At 27.1% G+C, this 14,132-nt stretch overlaps 1 protein-coding gene and 1 long non-coding RNA gene across 6 annotated transcripts in view; one reads left to right on the plus strand and one right to left on the minus strand.

The window, feature by feature from the left end:
• The window catches only part of LOC107454859 (cytotoxic granule associated RNA binding protein TIA1-like), a 1,051,915-nt gene that overhangs the window by 354,235 nt on the left and 683,548 nt on the right, over positions 1-14,132 (minus strand). The gene's annotated exons all lie outside the window — the stretch shown is intronic.
• The window catches only part of LOC107457337 (uncharacterized), a 43,399-nt gene that overhangs the window by 16,136 nt on the left and 13,131 nt on the right, over positions 1-14,132 (plus strand). The gene's annotated exons all lie outside the window — the stretch shown is intronic.

Consider the following 14,132-nt stretch of genomic DNA (forward strand, 5'->3'; position numbering starts at 1 on the left):
TGTTATGATTAACCGAAGCAACAACATTGTCATAACCTTGTTTAATTCAATTACTGGATTAATTACTTCAATATTTATTGAAGTAATTAATCCAGTTGTGGAAACATTTTATATTTTTTAAGCATTCGAGAAAAACAAATTTATCTTTCAAATGGTAACAAAAGTTTCAAGTAAGTAAATGTAATATTAAATTAAGAGATTTACATTAGGTAGGTTATGTGGCGTGTTAAAGTTACGGAAGCTAACGTTTAAAATATCGAAAGAATTTGGCGCATGTTAGCAAATTAGCGGTTTTTTATCATCGACTTTAAAGTAATAGACGATGTTTCTCATAATATTTCTTATATATGCAAATTGATATAATTGATTACATTAAGTTTGATATTTATATTTTAAGAATGTACATCGTCTTCAAAGAATTTGATTTATATCTTGAATTACGATTATATTTAAGTCTTGATGTAATAACGCTCAATCGTATTCATCAGCGTGTTATTTTAAAACTGTGTTTCCCCATTTATATGAACATTTTATTCTCTGCTTTTTCATTTATTTCGAAGAAAGAGGATAATTAAGTTGACAGAAATAATTGAAACCACACTTCTCATTTTTTTTTGCTTGCATCAGGTTTCAAATTAGGGATTCATTACACTTCAAGTAAAAGTAATAAAATTACGAAATATGCTCTTTTAAAAGAAAATAACTGTCAACTTTGATGCCTTTTCAATGGTAATTTTAACGAGGTATGAGCCATAAGTAATTTTTAAAACTTATATGATAAGCCCTATTATATGACTCTTTACTTTTTACATTATGGTTAAATTCGCAATGAGATTTAACAAATGTTATCTAATTAATTAAAAGTTTTACCATTCAGCAATTTTTAACATAATGTATCCCTTTCATTACGGTCATCTATTATTTTAAAATTAATTTTAATTGAAAAAAGACTCTACATTGATATTTTGACCAATTCCACAGTATCTGTATAATGTCTTTGTGCCACTGTATAATATGCGATACTATTGATAATATGAGATATTATTGATAATTAGCGATAATATTATGTATAACGGCAGATATATGCCTCACAAGGCAAGTTTGCAACTTTTTGTCACAATTTTTTTACCACTCATTTTTAATGAAGCAAATGAGTATTGCTGTTACCTGATTGAAAATTTCATTCGCTTCTATAATACATAAATGGAAAATAATATTTTGCATATTTCAAGTGCTCAAAAACAGACACCCATTTTCAAAACTTTCTAAATGGGAACGAGAAGAAATAAAAGTGATTTGAAATATAAATGGAAAGGTTGGCAACGAAAAAAGGAAGAAAAAAATATAGGTGAAAAACGAAACTAGAAAAACTGGAAAAACCACAGTAGCAGAGAGAGAAAAAGTGTGAAAAATAGGAAGAAGAAAAAAAAAACTGCAGAAATGCGGTCAAATGTCAAGAAATGTCGATGAGTAGAAGCAAACGAGATTTTAAATAAAAAACGAAAAGCTGCCTATGCAAATTGGAAGATTAAGAAATAAAGGGCAGATATTTAATTTTTCAAAATCTCTTTTTTATTCTTCTCATACACATTATTTGAAAATGGGATCAGAAGCAGCCACCCATTTTCAACAAATGTGAATGAGAGAGAGCCGCGATGGCTCGAGGGATAAAGCGTTCGCCATCCAACAGGGCGAACCGGGTTCGAATCCCTGTCGAAACGAATTCTGCATCCGGCTTGCACCAACCACAGTGCTGACGTGAAATTTCCTCAGTGGTAGACGGATCATGGGACGGAGTCCTCCCGGCAGGCTAAGCGTGGGAGGATCTCGTGGTCTTCCTCTCATGTAACGCAACTGGGGTATCAAAAACTCCTCCACGAAGGCAAATTTCTCCCTGTACTCAATCCAGGAACTCCCTTGTCTTCTGGTTTGGGTTCAAAATTACAAGGCTACAGAATTGAACATTAGCAGTCATAAACCCATAAAATTGGGTAGGCTGTTCAACAACGGTTATAAAATGTAAGTGTGAGCTGCATTGGCTCAGGGGATAGAGCTTTCACCTTCCAATGAGGTGAACCACGTTCGAATCCCAGCGATGGCTGGTCTACACGATTTTGTGTCCGGTTTGCACCGACCACAGTGCTGACATGAAATATCCTCAGTGGTAGATGGATCGTGAGTTAGAGTTTCTTTGCAGTCAGGCTAACTGTGAGAGGTTCTCGTGGTCTTGCTCTCCATGTAACGAAAATGCGTGTTAGTTCCATCAAAAAGTCCTCCACTATGGCAAATTTCTCCAAATATTTGATCAAGAAGTACCCTTGTCTTCTGGATTGGGTTCAAAATTACGAGGCAAAAAAGTAAAGCATCAGTAGTTGTAAACTCAAAAATTGGGTCGGCTGTTTAAAAACGGTTATAAAATAAAACGAAGCAAGAGAGATTTTTAATATAGAACCGAAAGTTGCCTATGAAAAATGGGAAAATAAAAGGTAGATTCTTTATATAATCCTTGATTAACTTATCGGAGCTATCATATATGGTCACTATCATGCCAATCTGAATTTCTTTTTAAGTAAATAAATCATTTTATTTGCATTCAGTTCATCAACGAGTAAAAACATTCATCAACGAGCGCATGAAAGTCATGTATAAATTTAAAAACTTAACATACATGATGCTGATTTTACCAGTTACGTTAAAATGGCGATGATACAAAGTTATTAAGACCTAAGCAATTGTTTTGCTATTTTTAAGTTTTAAAAAATTAGCTATTATAAATATTGCTTTAGAAATAAATATATTTTCATATTATGATTGTTATTCTATGAGAGAAATATTATTAAATTGTGATAAAAAAATCCGAAATAACTAAAAATACACTGAATCAACTTACTTAAGTCATGAGCAGAAATATCAATTATTTAGTAAATAAAATTTTTAATCCTGTTTTTTTACTGATTTTAAATATGAAATAATATATTTTAAAAATGCATGATTCTGTTTTCATTTGAAGATTTTAAAAAGTCTTAATAACTGGGATTTATATATTGTTTAAGTAAAAAAAAAATCGAATTTTGTTATATGAGACCTCTTTACTTCGATTTGTTTGGTTATGAACAGTACATTGGAAGTAATACAATTCTATTAAAAAGCAGCGTCAATTTAATCTTAACAATTTTTGTTAATACAACCATTAATTAGCTTTCTTAATCTGCCCTCTTCAGGTTTAATGTATGATTAATGAAGTTGAGGGACGTAATTGTCTGGAAAATGTTGCCACGCAAAAATTGATTAAAATATTTCGAAAGTCTACCGCAATTTCATCGCTTTATTTAAAAAATAAATGAAAAAAGATTAAAAACTCTAAAGTAGTCTACCAAAACTATAATAAAACATGTTTCTGGGAGTTTAGAAATTTTGAACTAAATGTATTAGCTCTTTTTTTTCTTTCTTTTATTTAATATATAAAAGGAATAATAGCAGAATTAAAAATTCACATTATATAGATTCATTTGTTATATATTTAGTAGATTTATAAATAATTTAGTGATATGAATTATTTTTTCATTATAAAAATGTATTTATAGTCCACTGAAATTCTTATTGTTATTTGTATTAAAAATGAGATAAACGATGCAAAGATTAAAACTAAGCTGATTCATTATAATCATTAAGCAAAATCAGGTTACAAATAATGAAAGTTTTTTTCTTAAAATTCACTGGTTTTCAAAACTTTGTCCATGTCTATTTACGGAAAAATGGTTTTTATAATATGAGAAAATTAAACTGATATTTTTCATCAATAAAATAAGCTTTTTACAAAATAATTCTAAAAAGCTTTTTTCAAAATAATTCTAATAAGCATTTTTCAAAATAATTCTAATTAGCTTTTTTCAAAATAATTCAAAATAATTCGTATATTTTATGTTATTTATAATGAGACGTATTTCAAAGTATTTTTAATTAATTATGACTTTTTTTTAATTATTAAGAATGACTTTGACAAGTTTTGTTTTCCGAAGATTTGTTCCTTCCGTTGAATGATGAAACGATACCTTCTACGTAATAGCTTTTATAAACAATTATTTTAGATCAGTCGGAAAGATGGATGAAATAATTCAATTTTAAATTGTTAAAATTTTTTTACTTTTGTTTTATTTTATAATTCTTATTTTATTAATTTTTATTTTATTTTTACCTTTCTCTGCGCAAATAAGAATTAATCCTTGAAAAAAATTCCTATATATATTAGAAATGTTACAAATGTGACATCATGTCTTTAGGCTTATTGTAGTTCATTTACGTCACACTAGAGCTGCATAATGGGCTATTGGCGACGGTCCGGGAAACATCCCGAGCATGATCCGAAGACATGCCATCGCAATTTTGATCCTCTGCAGAGGGAATGGCACCCCCGCTTCGGTAGCCCAACGACCTGCACGCGAAGTCAGGCACTTTACGGTAGCACAGTTTAACGAGGACCAATACCGCACACCCTCGGTCCCTACGCAGACTGATCCAAGTGGTCACTCACCCGCACACAGACCGCAGCCAGTGATGCTTGACTTCGGTGATCTGCTGGGAACCGTGTCTTAACGATCAGTCTACTGCGGGACTCATGTCTTTAGGAAATCACTTGCTTTATGTTTATTAACTGTAATATTAAGAGATAGTTTTTATGATAATTAACGTAAGAATAGCTTTTGCATGAAAAAATTAATATTTTGAGGAATCAGCACAAAAAGAGATATATTATGTTTATTGACGCAATTATTTTTAAAATGCTTTTATTCTTCAAAGTTTAATATTAGAATTTTAAGAATTTTTTTTTATCTTCGGGTGTTTTAGAGAAATTCACGGTGCGCAAGATATCAAACAAGAGGTATATAACTAATCATAGAAAATTGGTTTCACTATTAATTAAATTTTAACAAAATATTTACTTTTTAACAATGAAAAAAAATCAATATTTTAAAACATAAAATAGCATGCGATAAGAATAACCAATATTGATACAGAAAAGAAGGTTTTTTTTTTTCAAAGACAGTTGAAACAATATATTCCATAAATTCGAATGTGAAATGGAAAAAAAAAAACAGCAAAACAAAACTTGAAAGATCGGTTCATTTTTGAATCCCCCGAGACAAACAGGTAGAAAAGAATAATATTTTAACTCTAAATTGAACATTATTTTTTAAATTATTTAAGTCTATGCACGTCATACCACTTACGATTGCTTCTGCGTGTTTTCCTTTTTAAGAGTTTCTTAGGATACTATTCTTCTAAAAAGTAAGTTAGTTTAATAGAAATAATTCTACATAATTTAAGCATTCAATGACTATTGAAACTTAACGCACCTAACATTAGCTAACAATATGGTAGGTTAGATAACTTATAAACAACTTTTGCAATTATAGTTACTAAAAGAAATTAATTTTCTGATTTCGGGTATACAAATATTTCATCAAAGTATTTTATTTATTTGAGTTTTATTACAATCGGATATACTAAAATCAGTATATAAATTTGAAAACTAATGAAATTATTAGTAATTCGTTAAAATTTTTAAGAGAGTTTGGAAACGAAATTATTAGAATTTTAATGACTCAGTTTTGTAACTTTCTCCGTCTATCATTAAAAATTCACTGGGAACACCTACAAAGATCTTTAATATTCATAAAATAAATTAATTAAAATTTAGTTACTAATTACGAGGAATAGTATTGGAATGATAAAGGTCTTTCTCCTTTTAAATGTTTTACTGTTCTTGAAAATCCAAAATATATACCAGAGAATTTCATAAATGTGCTTATGAATGAATTTTTAAAAAAAATACTCTCATCCGAGTTTGATAAAGATCCAATCTACCTTAAATCTATAAAATGCTCTGCAAAATTATACTCTTATTTTTTATTACTAATTCTGGATACTATGTAAATGATAGAAGATTTTGAATATTTATTTTAAGAAGAATGTGTTGAGGTAATTCCCTACTACTCTCTCTCTCAATTATATGTCCAATTAATATGCATTAAACTGCATGGAAAGAAAAACAAAATCGAACAAAATTGTTGACTTAAAAAATTTAAAAAATGGTCGGTTGAAAAATTTCCATCACTAATTTATAATTATTTATAATTTATAGCCTGAGAATAACATAAAAAAATATTGTATGGAAAATCAGGTAAAAATCGAGCTCTTCAAACGAATGCAGATAAATAATAAGTATTTCTAAAACATTTTTAAAAATTCGAAAGTAAAAAAAAAAACGAAAAACGTATACCATACGTATGAAAAACACGCATACGAGAAAAAAACAATCATGAATGCAGACGATTTTCATCCTCCATTATTTCCTTCTTTCTACCAGTTCCACCTACCGACTTCCTTTTTTCTGCCTCCATTTCCTTTTTTTACCGGTTAAGTTTGTTTAAGCTTTATTTAAATTCTAATTCCGCACAATTTGTGCATTGAATTTTATATTAATTACAGGGACAGTTTTTACCGAGAAGTTTGGGAAAGTACCCTATTCCTCTGTATCAGGAATAACAGGTGCATTATTTTTTATGCATATTTTTTATTTCGATAAATGAAATATATCTTATTATTAAGTAAATTTTAGGTCTTTTTCTGTTCTCCTCTGGCCTTGCTAGACAAACGTTTCTAAATACCCTCTCAAAAAAACTTTATTTTACAAAAGTTTCTTAAGAATTTCTTAAAAAACTTTTTTAAATTCTTTATTTTGTTCTGATACACTTTTAACAGTAATTTTATCTAAGACTCCAACTAACCTACGTGATTCCTACTTTTATATTCGAATTCTTTTAATAATTTTTTTTTATGAAAGTAGCCTTAAAGAGAATAGTATACGTGTTTGCATGAAAATTAATTCAATACATCACCTTACAATTTAAAGTTGATACTCTATTAAATATATTAATTTTGATATTAAACTGCATATTTTATATAGACCAAAGAAAATAATTTATATAATGTAAGTGTAAAACAGTATCTTACACATCTAAAAATTAACTCAAACATTAAGCATAACCATAAGAAATGAAAAGCTTATCTAGAAAGGGAAAGCGAAGAAATAAATAAAATCTGGTAGAAAATAAAATTTGATTATTGTTTTTAAAATGTTAAATTAAATCAACGAGCGATTATAAGAAAATTAACACCATGTTTATAATAAATTCGAATGGAAATGACTTCAATTTCATCAGATTATCCCTTCAACAAGTAGGAATGTTGTTTTCTTAAGTGGCAGAAGTTATCAATAGATCAAATTGAAGTCTAATGCGTCTGCACATATTTCAATTAAAAAATTGGTTTATTATTGCAACACATAAAAGTTTAGTGAAATGGGAAGATTTGTATTTTACGTATACATGGAAGAAAGAAACGTCCACCGATAAAATTGCTTCGATTAAATAATGAGTTATCTAATTTATATGCAAAATCTATTAAAACTATATAATCATTTTTCTATTGAATCATATTAAATTCGGGACTTTTCGCCTGTTAATAGTTTTTATAATAATGACATACCTACAAAGTACCTGTTCGTTACGTTACATTCACTGAATGTTTGGAACATTAAACATAGAGATATTGAAAGGCAGCTTTTGCATTTAAGACTCATAATGCAATATTATTTCCTAAAAATGAAAAAATAGAACAGACAAAAGCTTTGGTCACGAGCCTTTTATAATGATGTTGCCAATGATTGTAAAACTTTGGTACAATATAAAGCTTTGTAAAATATGAATTCTAATTATCCTTTCTAATTTTAATGAAATGATGCAACTATAAACCATGCAATCATCACATTTAAATTTTTTAAAAAAAGGTGCCGGGCTTTATACTTTATCGAGGTAAATGATTATTCAGAGCAAACTTCAAATTGAGTACAGCAAATTATTATTGAAGTTTCAAATTGTAACATTATGTTAATAATGAATATAAAACAGATAAAGAATTGGTCAAAAATTCGAAAAAATAGTTTGAAATTTGTGAAGTAAAAATTAAGTCCCCTTAAGTTTCTTACTGTTAAAGTGTCAAAAAAAATGTATAATTGCATGCAAAGTATTATGAAATAGGTAAGAAACCTTATTAAATAACAAAACAAAATTAAATACAACTGTAAATTTATAACTGATTTAATAACATGTTCCGTTTATAGAGTTTCAGATACTATAACAATTATGTGCATGAGTTTAATTTAAATTTAAAAATTTCCTTGTTATACACAACTATTTTTCTGTTTTCTGAAAAAAAATATTACCAGAAAAAAGCAATAAATACGAAGCGTTTTGAGAATTACGCTTCCTTTAAGAATTAAAATGTAGGCTGATTAGTAACATTCCTTTTTAGCATTTTCCTTAACTCAATAGTGATTAATATAAATGCATCTACTGTAGGTCCAAGTAATGGGTTTTTAAATGCAATTCTATGTTAATTTGGTGACAAGTTAATATTATATATTTTTTAAGATACATAATATCGAATAATTTTTATGCAATTAAAGATTTTATTTGATATATAAATATTTATAATGCTGAATCTGTATTTCTGAATGTTGTATTTAATTATTAAAAATCGTAATTAAATGTAATTAAGTTTGGATTTCGGTAAATCCTTATGTAGCTTGATTTCTATTAAATATTTGGACTTCAAAAATAAAACTGTCAAATTTTTAGATAAATGCAGTCAACCCTTTTCTATTTTTACTGACATCACTGTGAATATATGTTTATAATTGGATATTTTTTGGATACTTATTAAAAAAAAATTTATTTTTCTAACTTTTTATTTGAGTTATCCAAAAATAGCTACCAAAAATACTACTTGAAAGATACTATTCATAATTTCTAGTCTACTTTCACATCTAAAGAATTTTCATGAGTTGAACAGAATCCATTAAAAATGTATAAATTCGTTAAAAACAGAATATTCTCTGATAAAGTTATTTATAGAGCTTTGTCTTTATACATTTAAAGAAATTGTAAGATCTACACATATATTGCTGTCGATTGATAAACATATTCTTACAAAAAGGAATCTTTAAATTATCCACAGAAATTTTTTTCCTGTATTGACAAAGCGTTTATGATTTATTCATATTTTTTGACAGTTTTAATGATTATTGGACACATAAAATTTTAAAATTCAATATAAATTTAGTCTATAAGCATTTAAACTAATGGTTGTTTTAATAAAGAATGAAATATCTATAATAAAAGAAGTCAGCAAGTTTAAATAATTCTGCTCTTAAAGAATTCTATGATTTTGAATGCGGATGGAAAATAGCATTTGCTTAGAAACTAAATGTGAGCATTGCGTGCAATCCTTAATATGAAATGTGCTCTTCCTCCACAATACTTATCAAGTTGAACAAACAAAAAGGAATGTTACTTTTAAACTCAAATTATTTTCCTTTTTTATTCAAAAAGTAAATTCTATGAGATTCTTCTGAGTTAGCGTGTATATTTACTTATTATGATTGCCTCATAGTTATTACACATTAAATTATTTGATAAAGCTTGTTAAGCATATTATGTCTCACGGACCTAAATGGTTTTTAATACTTTAATAAAAAGAGATTTTAAATTGAATGTTTGAATAGCTGTTTTAAATTATTTATGTAATTAAAATATTTATGTTATTAAAAGTTTCCTAAAACATTCATTTTTAGCTCATTAAAGAATAATAAATATGTACACTGCACAAAATAAAAAACAGACTACTTTAATGGGATTTCTTTAAACGGGCAAACTAAAATGCAATATTGATAGAGGCTAACATTATTTAGCATAGATGATATTTTAAATTAAGAAATCAGACAATACTTTTTTCTGAATAAATTTAAATTTCCTTTGGTGAATAATTTAAATTCTATAGAAAACTCCAGTTCACACTCTAGAAAGTAGTCCTGATAAAAAATCGGATAAAATTTCCTTATTACAATTTAAATTTTTACTTCGCTTGCCACAAGTTCAAAACTATTTAAAAAATATTAACTATTTTCAAAACTGTCTGATCTAATTTCTGCAAAATGTAATTCTCTAAAATTTTTTTATTGTTTTTTATATTATATAATTTATAGTGGTCAAAAAACTTTATTTCAAAGAAATGTTTATTTCATTATTAAAAGCTGGGTCTCAAATAAAGTTTAAAAAAATTTGAACAAAAAATGCAGAATAGGTTTTGAGAAATATAGTTTAAAAAAGTCGTATCTTAAAACTTAGACTTCTCAAGACATATTAATCTGTTTTAACTCAGATTTCGGATTTTTATCTCTTAAATATGTCTAAATGTTTATGTTCCTTGCAACTTGAAACATTTTGACCAAAAATAAATAACAAATAAATAATAATGAAATATACACATATATAAAGATTACACATAATAATAACAAATAATAGCATAAAAATAATATAAAGGTTTCATAAAATAATTCGTTCAAAATGTTTGATACTCTAAAATAGATATAGAAAAATGGGCAGATAATGTTTTCTCCACTCAACTGAAAAAATTATTAAAACAAAATAATCGCTGTTCAAGAATCCGCTTTTTATTTGTATTCAAGGAAAGTTGGTTTTTTGGTCGTATCTTAAAATGTTGCCCTCGTGTGGAAAAATTAGACAATCCGGTCACTAGAGCAAATTATTTTTACATTTTGCAAACAGCAAGAAAAATGATTTCAAAGTTATTATATTTATAATGATTTTGTTTAAATGAAATAAAACAAATTAATATCTTAATTTGTGGGAAAAAAACATTTTTTTAACTTGTTTCTTAAATTGTCATAAGCAAATAGTGCATCGTGAACAAAATTTCCTTGACGATAAATATAATTTTACTAACTTTTAAATCTAAATTTTTCAAATTTTCTATATTATTTCATGGTTGTCTTACATTAATATTGTGTTCCTTAAAATTAGTGTTTTTTTTAATATTTTAATTAACTCCAACATAAAAATAAGTAACTGGATTGTCACATACTAAGACAAATCGGTCATTTATTTAGAAATGGCATTTAAAGAACATGAAAATAATTTAATTTTTGTGAAAAAACGTCTTTCAGTTTACAAAAACAACAATAATTTATACCTAATTTTCATTACTTGCTATGTTAATTTGGTATTTTCAGAATAGGTTTATTATAAGACTTTGTATTGAGATTCTGAAAACTTTTTTGACGTCCAAAATTACTAAAATCACATAGATTACGTAGAAAAGTAGCAATACGTAGGGAAGTGCAAAAAACTTCATATCATTTTTATTTTAGTATTAAAATTTTCCCTAAGGAAAATGTAAAGTTTTGATTAAAATTTGAAATTTAAAACGTTAGATTGTGGAAATAAAATATTTATATATAAATAGTAATAATAGTTCATTTTAAAAATATAAGAATAGGGTTTGGGTACAATAGATCTCTGGTCGATGTGCCCTGCTCTTAGGAGCTGCCCAATCTCTAAGACTAATTCTGAAATATGAGAATTTCGCATAGAAAATTTCACCTTCAACATAAAATCGAAATTACTTAATTATATAATTCAATTGATTATGGTCATATGCGCTCTTGTCATATGCGTTCTAATTGATTATGGTCTTATGCGTTTTATAAGACTATTTCTACTATAAAGATCTAGAAACTAAAACTGGAATATTTTACATAAGATACAAATATTTTTAAAGCTTTTCGAAATATATATTCGAAAAAAAGTATTTCGAATGTATGATCCATTCTTTTAACATAAATTCTTTCAGACGAAAAATCACAAATATTTTTCTCTTAACTTCTTAAATAAAAATTACAATTGCAATTCTATATTTTACACTGACTTTAAAAAAGAAAAAAAGCTATCTTTTAAACTTATAATAAAATAAAATCTTTTAAGCTTATTTCGTTTTTATAGCTTTCATGCATACATGAAAAATTCTTAATCTCTTTACTAATAAGAATATAAACCCCCGCAAATGAATTTTTTATACAAAATAATGCATAAAAATGGAAGAAATAATCAATAGGTTTAAAACCTGAGGAAATGAGCTATGTGATAGAGACGATATATATATATATCGCAAAAAGCATTTCAAGTGTGTATGTGTGTATTTGTAGCTGGTTTGAATGCTTGAAGAAAATTCTTCGTCTACAGTTTCAAATGCCGTATTACTCCAGAGACATTTTGGATTGGTTCTTCCACGCATCTTAAGTGTGGAAATATTCACAGACGCAGCTTTTCCTTAATTTGCCTAAATGTCTATTTCAGCAAGGAGAAATCAAAACTGATATTAAAAAAAGAGGGTTTGGCTTCAAGCGAATATTTACGCTCTTGGGGGAATGTGACAGCTCAATTAATAATGTATCTACTCTCTTTCATATCGTTCGCAAATTTATGCTTTTGCGTTCTTTTTATGGAGTCTTCAATTTATTAAGTTAACATCATCTTCCAGATCATTGTCGGTTAGCGGGCATACGGATGCAGCAAAATATAACAGAGTAAGGAATCTTTGCGAGTTATATTTCTGGTACACGTTAACAGAAGCTCGTAAATATTTGATGAAGAATATATATTCACGAAAACTAAAATATATGAAAGTCTCAAAGAAAGAAGAATTTCCCATGAAAGTCTAATTGTGTGTTCTCGCTTCCCTATAATCATTCTTTCTTTTATATCAAGCTTTCTCTATTATATAACAAGAATTTTCTTCAAATCAAAATTTTCTTGTATTCAAATTATAAACTTTCTCAATTACTCATGAACTAGGATTTCAAATAAATTTTAATATACTTTAAAAATTTCAAACGATTTGCATGGGATTGTTCTGTATAAGAATTACACTATATATTGTAACAAAAAGTATGAGACAACTGAGAGATTTCTTGCCATATTATTTCAAGGAATAAATATTGATACACTAGTTATTATAATTTAAAGAGAAATTACAAATACTGTGATAACCTTCCTGTTACAACTCATTGTAATATATATTTAACAGCCTCAATTTTGCTGTTACATAAGCACTGAACTTTTGGCTATGTCCGTAGAATAAGTCGTCATGAAAACAGAAGAGTCAATCCACCCATTTAGAAGAAAGACTTAGCTGAATTATAGTTCCAACTGTCCACGTCAGAGGAGGATCAAGGATCCGCAGTGAATAAGCTGCGTTAGAATAAGAGCTCACCTATTTGGTTTCAAGTGTGGGAACACTGGTAAAGAGTTTGGAGAGGTGGTTGTTTGGAACTAAAAATAATTGTGCAATTAAAGAATTAATTTATTCGAAGATAGTTTATTGCAAAAAATGATTTTTCATAATTTTAGAATTTTTAGTTTAATGATTTAATTTAATTTAATGAATTTAATGATTAGGATTTTTAAATAATGATCGAAATAATTTTTAATTATAAAGTATAGAAATTTTTACGCATTTAAACAATGTAATTTTAAATGTAAAAATGCAAAAATGCATTCACACCATTGCCCTAGTTAAGTTTTTTTTAAAAAAAATTTCCTTGCTATTCTTTCTAGATTCTGAGCAGCTCAATAAATGTTGTGATTATAAAATTCTAGTTCCAATCTCATTTTATATTGTTTTAACTCATTTATTTTCTCCACCATGTAGCTTTATTTAAAAATAGTTTTTTCATTCTAGAGAATTTCGATATACGCTTTTGTACTGCCTAACCGAGTAAAGTTATTATAATCTTGCATGCGCTCGTATGATGGTTAGTTATTATAATCTCAATGCACTCATTGTAATTCGATTGTGTTTACAATTTGTTGACTAAATACACATTTATGTCTTTTGAAGTTTGTTTTTAAATTAATTATGAATACTTTCGTTTACAGTTTTGTGTAAAAAGTGTTTATTTATGTATACATGTAGAATATTTTTATTTTCCCTCTAAAAAAAACACAGTAATTTTTTTAAGTCAAGTCTATTTAAATCCTTGATCCCCGCTTTTAATAAGTGAACTATATTTGATAAATACTATTTCATTTGCGTGGAAAAATTTTAATATCATGTTTATTAATGTTTCAATAAGTAAGCATACAATTAAAACAATTTTGCTGGTTTTGATCAATTTGCGGAATTTTTCACTTTTTCTTGGAAGCAATTTGTTT

The sequence above is a fragment of the Parasteatoda tepidariorum genome, chromosome 12, assembly GCF_982258835.1.
Source record: "Parasteatoda tepidariorum strain Cologne lab strain chromosome 12, Ptep-v5.0, whole genome shotgun sequence".
Taxonomy (NCBI): Eukaryota; Metazoa; Arthropoda; class Arachnida; order Araneae; family Theridiidae; genus Parasteatoda; species Parasteatoda tepidariorum.